This window comes from Vombatus ursinus, unplaced genomic scaffold (genome assembly GCF_900497805.2).
Source record: "Vombatus ursinus unplaced genomic scaffold, bare-nosed wombat genome assembly UNPS02014807.1, whole genome shotgun sequence".
Taxonomy (NCBI): domain Eukaryota; kingdom Metazoa; phylum Chordata; class Mammalia; order Diprotodontia; family Vombatidae; genus Vombatus; species Vombatus ursinus.
In genome coordinates, this window is record NW_020954585.1 from 52,866,082 (window position 1) to 52,873,709 (window position 7,628).

Genomic DNA, 7,628 nt, shown 5'->3' on the forward strand with positions numbered 1-7,628 from the left:
GGAAAGAACAGAACATAGGCTTTCAGTGTTGGAAGAACCTGATAGGCTACCTCAACAAGAATTCCCTCTCTAGGATATCCCTAACTACTGGTCATCCAGTCTTTGCATGATGATTTCCAAAGTGGGGGAACCCATTACCTCCTAGGAAAACCCTTCTCACTTCTGGTAGTTAATTCTTAGGAAGTTTTTGTGACGAGTAAGATGATGGATTATAGGATCATAGATTTATAGCTGGAAGGGAATTCAGAGGTCATTTGTTCCATACACCTCCTCATTCCCATTTTACAGATGAGACAACGGAAAGCCTATGAGATTAGCTCCCTTAGGGACTTTTCTGAAATCACATAGCATTGAAAAAATTTTAATTAATTAATTTATTTTTAGTTTTCAACATTTGCTTTTATAAGATTTTGAGTTCTAAATTTTTCCCCCTTCCTTCCTCTTTCCCCTCCCCAAGACAGCATGCAATCTGATATAGGCTATACACGTACAATCATATTAAACATATTTCCATATTAGTCATGTTGTGAAAGAAGAATCAGAACAAAAGGGAAAAACCACAAGAAAGAAAAAACAAAAAAGAGAGAATAGTATGCTTCGATCTGCATTCAGACTCCACAGTTCTTTCTCTGGATGTAGATGGTATTTTCCATCATGAGTCTTAGATTGTTGTATTGCTCATAAGATCTAAGTCTAACAAAATTATTCACTGCATAATATTGCTGTTACTGTGTATGATGTTCTCATGTTTCTGCTCACTTCACTCAGCATCAGTTCATGCTAGTCTTTCCAGGTTTTTCTGGTCTGCTTGCTCACCATTTCTTATGGAACAATAGTATTCCACTACATTCATGTACCACAGCTTGTTCAGCCATTCCCCAATTGATGGGCATCCCCTCAATTTACAATTCTTGGCCACCACAAAAAGGCTGCTATAAATATTTTTGTACATGTGAGTCCTTTTCGCTTTTTTATGATCTCCTTGGGATACAGACTTGGTAGTGGCATTGCTAGATCAAAGGGTATGCACAGTTTTGTAGCACTTTGGGCGTACTTTCAAATTGTTCTCCAGAATGGTTGGATCAGTTCACAACTCCATCAACAATTCATTAGTGTTCCAATTTTCTCATATCTTTTCCAATATTTATCATTTTCCTGTTTTGTCATGTTAGCCAATCTGATAGGTGTGAGGTGGTATCTCAGAGTTGTTTTAATTTGCATTTGTCTAATCAATAGTGATTTAGAGCATTTTTTAAATCTAACTATAGATAGCTTTAATTTCTTCATCTGAAAACTGCCTTTTCATATCCTTTGACCATTTATCAATTGGGGAATGACTTGTATTCTTATAAATTTGACTCAGTTCTCTACATATTTGAGAAATGAGGCCTTTATCAGAGACAATGACTGTAAAAATTGTTTCCCAGTTTTCTCATTGGCTTTGTTGTCACATAGGATTTGAATCCAGGTCTTCTGACTCGGATTTCAGCCCACTCTACCCTTCAGGACCAAATAGAAAACTTTTTCTCTCCCTCCCACATAATAAGCCTTCAAGCATTTGAAAGACAGTGATCATGTCTTCCCACAGTTGTCTCTTTTTCAAGCGAAATATCTATCCTTCAACTAAACCTTAAATAACATGGTCTCTAGTCCCTTCATCTCCCTGGTCACCCCCTTTTGAACATGCTCTATCACGTCAATGCCTTTACTGAAACATAATAGCCAGATTTGGATGCAGTACTAAATATATAGTCACTGGGATCATCACCTCTCTTTGCAGTCTAAATCCAAGCCCAACTTACAAATCTTCCCTTTTTTTTAAGCATCAGTGACAAGTACAAAGAAGGATTATGGAACTTAGGGATGGAAGGAACCTCAGAGATCCCCTAACTCAACTCCCTCCACTCCCACACTTTTTACAGGTGAATAAACTGAAGCCTAGAGAGATCAAGTGACTTGCCCAAGGTCAATCAACCCCTGTTTGAATAGTTAGACATCATAGCGTTATTAGACTTAGGAAGAATTGAGTTCAAATCCTGTCTCAGATGCTGTGTGATTCTGGACAAGTTACCTAACCTCTCTGTCTTAGTTTACTTATCTGTAAAAATGAGCGGATTGGACTTGATGGCATCCCTCCCAGCATCTATGATCCTGTGGAAGGAACATATTATCTAGGAGACTGAAAAAAAAAACTCTATAGGGCACAGTTGATTCAATTCAATAAATATTTTTAAGGTCCTGTTTGATATATCTCTATCTCTATCTATCTACCTATCTATCTATCTATCTACCTATCTGTCTATCTATATCTATGTATGTATGTCTATATGTGTGTGTGTATATATCTATATATATCTATATCTGCTTGATAGGTACTTGGAGATAAAAATACGAAATCTACCAAAAAACCTCAGAAAGAGGTATAACCTTACATCAGAACTGCTTTGGGAAAGTATGCCCATCTCCATGGCAATTCTGACCAGGATTACAGAAGAGTTATGTGCTAGATATAGAATAATTATGGCTGACTCCACAAGATAAAAAGACAAAAATACCACATAAGATAAAAAAAAAAATCATGGTATTACAATGGTGAATTTAAGTACTTAGAACTCCCACTCAGCATTTCCCTTTCTTCCCCACCCAAAATCCCACATTATGGATAGAGTGGGCATAAGCGAAATCTCAAATTGTGACTCTGGAGTTTAGCTTGGGCATCCCCACTCACTCCCCTCACCCCCTCCTCCATGGCAATAACGCAGCCTGAACCTCCTCTGAGCCTGCCAGGAGTGACAGACATAGATTCTGCCCAGCTTGATGAAGGAACTGGAAAGGGTCTGGAGGAAGGGGACTGGATGGAAAACGGGAGCAGTGCAGAGGCCAGGGCAGCGCCCAAGGGGAAGGAGGCGACTCATCTGACCTAGGGAAAGGGGACTAGAAACCCAGTCTTCTTGCTCCAAGGTTTACTACGGACAAGGACCTGGGTCCAGATGACCTCCCCCTCCCCCAACTTCAAGAGGCTGAGGACAGCCAGCAATCTAGCCTCGGGGTCCATTCAGCAGTGGAAGGGGGATGGGACCGAGAGTGAGGAAGAAAATCAGAGGTACTGTAAGTAGCTACAGTAAAAGAAGAAGGCTGAAAGCCCAAAAGTTCAAGAGAGAAAGGTGGACTAAAAACCAAGCTCACAAACAGATAAGCCAACACAGAGTATCATAAAGACAAAGAAGAATGAGTTAAATCTTAAAACGAAGCCAGAGTCTACTGAACAAATATTGTGATATGAAAAACATGAACTAAAATTAATCAACGAAAAGAGACTCCTGCAGACTTTCCATAGATGATAGGATTCCAAGATGATACAAAAGAAAAAAAATTTTTTTTGGTGAGTCAAACAGGATTAAGTGACTTGCCCAGGGTCACGCAGCTAGTAACTGTCAAGTGTCTGAAGCTGGATTTGAACTCAGGTCCTCCTGACTCCAAGGTCAAAGCTCTATCCATTGTACCACCTAGCTGCCCCAGAAAAATTTTTCTTTACATCAAATCTACATTTGATCTTGTATCTTCTACTCATTTCTCCTACTTCTAGCCTTATCTGAAGTCTAATCCCTTTTTCCTCAGGACAGCCCTTCAAACCCTTATAAACTCCTATACTGTTTACTCCCCACCACCACTAACCCCCAAACTTTTTCTTTAAGCACTGGACTTGAAGCTAGAAGTCCTGGGTTTAAATCCCAGATCTTTTATTTATTAACTGTGTGACCTTGGACAAGTCACTTTCCATTTGTGGACCTCAGCTTCCCCAGCTGCAAAATTAAGTCAGAGGACATAGTGCTCATCACCAGCAGCTACTTACTCCCCAGCAGGGCCCAAACTAGATTAAAATGTAACTGGGAAATATTTAGCATGATGGGTTGTTATTTGTCCCTTATTCTCAATATACAGACAAGTCATTTGACTCCTTAGTCAAAAAAGACCAAGGTCTCCCATTGCATCCAGGGCCATCTGCAACACCACCAATAAAAATACAATACAACATAGATAATGTTAATGTGAGTTTTCTAAGTCAGTCTGCAAAGGATCCCTTTGTTTCCATTTGAGTCTGACCCTCATTAGAGTAGATAACCACGTGAAGCTGGGATTCAAACCCAGGTCTCCTAGATTCAAGCAATCATTTACTCCAGCAGTGTCAAAGCTGTGTGACCTTGAGCAAGGTCTGGATCTGTTTCCCCAGTGCAAAATGAGGTCAGTGGACTAGAAGACCTCTAGAGTCCCTTCTATCTCTAAGGTCCCATGATTCTGAGAATCTAAAATTCTGTTGTTAGAGCTTCGAATGAAAATCCAGTTATGCCTTCCACATTGTGACTTTCCCCATCTTGGATTCAATATATCACAGGTTGGCATAAGAAATTAAATGGGAATTTTGGGGGAGTTTTGTGGATGCCGTAGCCAACATGCAAAGGCCAGCAGACAACGCAGAAAAAGTTTAGAAACTCAGAAATGCATGTTATCTTTTAATACCATAATAATTCAGACTTCTTCTTTGGTATGAAGGGAGGGCCAAAAAATTTTATGTGGATTTTCCAGATTTCGGAGCTCTGGGCTCCTAACCCTGAGATGTGGAAGGCATAACTGTATAACTGAGGTGGCAAATGATAAGTGCTGAATAACAATAAATACTGTAGTAGATCAGAGAGAGGAGAGTTGGCCTGGGGCATCAGGAAAGAGGTGGAAGCTTGACCTGGGCCTGGGAAATTGGTCAGGATTCAGAGAGGCACAGAATAGAAAAGGACCTTCCAGGCAGAGAAAGTGGTGTGGCCAAAGGTATCATGAGCTCAGTCTAACTGGAGCAGAAGCCTTGGGAGCCGATGGAGATAAGCTTGGAAAGGTTGTTTGAGGACAGATTATCATGGGCCTTGAATACCAAATGAAGGTGTTTGAGTGGCAGGGTGATTATAATGGATAGAGCCTTGGATTTTAAAAGTTATTGTGTTTTTATGGTGATTACAGCATTTTGCTCAATCTCATCTCCATTTGGAGTGAATTCATGACTCTATTTGGGGTTTTCTTGGCAAAGATACTGCAGTGGTTTGCCATTTCTTTCTCCATCCCATTTTACAGATGAGGAAACTGAGGCAAACAGGGTTAAGTGACTTGCCTAGGGTCACATAACCAGAGTCTCAGGCTGAATTTGAACTCATATTAGGGTCACACAGCTAGGAAGTGACTGAGGCCAGATTTAAACTCAGGAAGAGGAGTCTTCCTGATTCCAGGCCCAGCACTCTATCCACTGTGCCACCTAGTTACCCAGTATTCCCATAATTTTCCATTATATTCATTTAAAATATTGTGTTCAACTATTCCCCAAGTGATGGATATCCCTTTAGTTTCCAGTTCTTTGGTACTACAAAAAAGAGTTGATATAAATATTTTTGGTCATATAAGTCCTTTTTTCTTTAGGTATAGTAGTATACTGTCACATCAAAAGGTAAGCATAGTTTAGTAGCTTTGGGGGCATAGTTCCAAATTACTTTTCAAGATGGCTTCATCAATTTATAGCTCCACCAACAGTGTGTTCATGAGCCTATTTTCTCTGCTACCTTTCTAATATTTATCATTTTCCTCTTTTTTTGGTCACCTTTGCCAATCTGATAGATTCGAGGTGGAAACTCAGAGTTACTTTAATTTGTATGTTTCTACTTGTATGTTATATAATTAGATAGTATAGACATGTATAGATTAGCTAATATATTATAATTTTTTTTTTTGGTTAGGCAATGTGGTTAAGTGACTTGCCCAGGGTCACACAGCCAGTAAGTGTTATGTGTCTAAGGTCACATTTGAACTCAGGTCCTCCTGAATCCAGGGCTGGTGCTCTATTCACTGCACCACCTGGCTGCCCCCAATATATTATAATCTTGAAAGTTCCTTGGAGGCACCAAAAGGTTGTGACTTGTCTATGGTCATGGAGCTGGTATGTATCTAAGACACGTCCTACATCCAAGATGTAGGACTTGATCCCCAGTCTTAACTCTAAGGCTAGTCCTCTTTTCACCATGCCACATTTTTGTTGTTGTTTAGTCCTTTCAGTTGTGTCCAACTCTTCGTGGCCCTGTTTGGGTATTTCTTGGCAAAGATACTGGAGTGCTTTACAGTTTCCTTCTCCAGCACATATCTTATAAATGAGGAATCTGAGACAAACAGGATTAAGTGACTTGCCTAGGGTCACACAGCTAGTAAGTGTCTGAGGCCTGATTTTTGAACTCAGGAAGAGGAGTCTTTCTGATTCCAAGTCCAGTGCTCTATCCACTGAGCCACCTATCATGCCATGCTATCTTTATATGATTATAGCAGTGTGCGCACGCGTGCATGCGCGCACGCACACACACACATATTCTACAACTTATAAAACATTTCTATTTCCATTCTTCAAGTGAGGAAATCGAGGTTTGGCGATGGTTAAGAGATGGCTTGTCCACGGTTCTACAGCTACTAAGTGGTAGGATTGATGAACTCATTTCTTTTAAACAATGTTTTTTATTCTGAATTCAACAAATATACACACATAGAGGGACAGAAACAGAGGTAGTGAATATTTCCATATGTAAATTAGAATAGATTATACGTAAAATTCTCAACACTACCACGTACAGCTAGCTTTTCTCTTCTAAAGTATGTAATAAATTTAACATTGTTACTTTCCCTGCTTTTCTGGGTTTCCCTCTGAACTTCCTTCTATTCCCTTCTGGGTATTTTGAAATATGCTTCAATAACTTTCTTTTATTTTTATTTTGGTAACACAATAGCTTCTCCCTTCCCCGGGCCCAAATCTTCTCCTAAAATATAAAGGGAAAGACAGAATTCTCCTGACAAATGAACTTAGTCAAGCAAAACAAATCCATTTATTTGCCATGTCCGAAAATATTTGCCCTATTTTACAAAAATTAGTTCTTCTTAATTCCTAGATAAACTGAGCCCAAATCTGGTTTCTTGTAATTTTACCTATTGGTCTCAGCTTTGCCCTCTGGCAAAAACAAAGAACATATCTAATACTTTTTTTTTTCTCAAGAAAATCCCTCAGATATTTGAAGATAGCTATCATATTATTCTCTCCCTAAGTCTTCCATTCTCTAGGCTAAACACCCCAAGTAACCTTTGGCCCAAAACCAAAGTATCTGGGGTTTTCATGGACCTGGCTTATTCTTGGGGGCTTCCCATAATCATACTCTTAAGCTTATGGCCCCACCCAAGATTTCCCTTGGGAACAGCAGAATGTAGCTCAAACTTGGACTTCTATGGAAAAGTTACAAGAACCCTCAGCTCCCTCATAAGCCCTTGGGGTAGACACAAGATAGCCTGTATTTAACAAAATGTGAAGCCCAAATTACTTGTATGTGAGTCCATCAAGGCCCAGTGATTCTCCTTCCTTCTCTGGTGGCCCTCTACCTTCTCCTCAGCGACCTGTACAATCTTCCAGACTTATTGTACTACCCAGGGTTTGAGGCTGCTTCCGTTCTGGCCTGTGTCCTATCCCTTGCAAGCAGAAAGTGCTTGGGGGTGATAGTTGACCTTTCTCTTTCTGATGAGCCCCCAAGACTTATATTATCCCTCTGGTTAAGGACCTCTGGAAT